General features: G+C 43.3%; 2 non-coding genes across 2 annotated transcripts; both read left to right on the plus strand.

Moving 5' to 3' along the window:
• The first annotated feature begins 523 nt into the window (after nucleotides 1-523).
• On the plus strand, nucleotides 524-596 carry TRNAQ-UUG. Its single transcript has one exon. It is a non-coding gene; the product is annotated as a tRNA-Gln (tRNA).
• Nucleotides 597-620: 24 nt separating this feature from the next.
• Nucleotides 621-727, plus strand: LOC122795199. Its single transcript, XR_006363792.1, has one exon. It is a non-coding gene; the product is annotated as a U6 spliceosomal RNA (small nuclear RNA).
• The last annotated feature ends 726 nt before the right edge of the window (nucleotides 728-1453 follow it).

The following is a 1453-nucleotide window of genomic DNA, read 5'->3' on the forward strand; positions in this document are numbered from 1 at the left end:
GTGTGTGTGTGTATGTTTGTCCAGCCTGAAGAGCAAAAGTGTGTATCCTACAGTTCCTAATCCAATCTCATGAATTAACAGTATTTTGATACTTGCACATGCCGACATATCCATTTCATGCAGACCTACCAATATCTTTTCTCCAACATGCACTGCTGATGTCATCCACTATAAATTGGCCCGCAGCCTTGTAAATGTCAGAAATATGCTATGGTACTTGCATAATGCACTACATTCTGTAGTCTGTGTACTTAGGGGTTCTGTTCTCACTGCAGTCAACTGTGTGTGTGTGTGTGTGTGTGTGTGTGTGTGTGTGTGTGTGTGTGTGTGTGTGTGTGTGTGTGTGTGTGAGTGTGTGAGTGCATGCACACTTGCTTGACATTACAGAGAGCCTTTTACACCAGCATGTGGGACATTGTTATTGCCATATTCGCCTCACCAGACACTGATGATGGCATTAGCTATAAAGTGTTGTCTGAGACACTGCAAGTCAGACTTTGGCACTTGCCTTAGATATAGAGTTGGCCATGTGGCCTAATGGATAAGGTGTCTGACTTTGGATCAGAAGATTGTAGGTTTATGTCCTACCATGGTCGCACTATAAGTAACATAGTCCTTTTGTGCTTGTGTTGGCAACACATATACTAAAACTATAATGAAACAAAGAAGATCTGCATGGCCTTTGTGGTAGGATGACACACAAATTTGTGAAGTATTGGTATGTCTCCCAGAGATTGACCCTATTCAAACACAACCTGGACAAATGGATGGCTGACTGCAAATTCACCCCAGGGTGAAACTCATGTCCCTCAAGGCCAGGTGTAGTTGGTGCTAATCTTTAAAGTACTTCCATCAAACCAATGTCAATTCTCATTGCAGTCAAGTGTGTGTGTGTGTGTGTGTGTGTGTGTGTGTGTGTGTGTGTGTGTGTGTGTGTGTGTGTGTGTGTGTGTGTGTGTGTGTGTGTGTGTGTGTGTGCGTGTGTGTGCGTGTGTGTGTGTGTGTGTGTGTGTGTGTGTGTGTGTGTGTGTGTGTGTGCACACTTGCTTGACATTACAGAGCCTTTTACACTAGCATGTGGGACACTGTTTATGCCTTTTTCTCCTCATCAGACATTAATGAAGTCTTCAGCTATAAAGTGTTATCTTAGACATTGGAAGTCAGACTTTAGCTGTGATGCTTGCCTTAAGTACAAACTTCTGTAGTCTGTATACTTAGATAAATAGAAGTTCTAGTCTCACTGTGATCACCAGGGGTGTATATGTGTGCACTTGTCTGACATTACAGAGAGCCTTTTACACCAGCATGAGAGACACTGGTATTAGCGCATTCTCCTCACCAGACATTGCTGATATCATCAGCTATATCTGATTTGTGGATGTGTACTATTCCTACCAGGGCAGGATCAGAGACTTTCCTAGAGGCCAGGCATAAGTCACCTCATCCAATACAG

The sequence above is a fragment of the Protopterus annectens genome, chromosome 2.part1 (genome assembly GCF_019279795.1).
Source record: "Protopterus annectens isolate FY-2018-M chromosome 2.part1, PAN1.0, whole genome shotgun sequence".
NCBI lineage: Eukaryota > Metazoa > Chordata > Ceratodontiformes > Protopteridae > Protopterus > Protopterus annectens.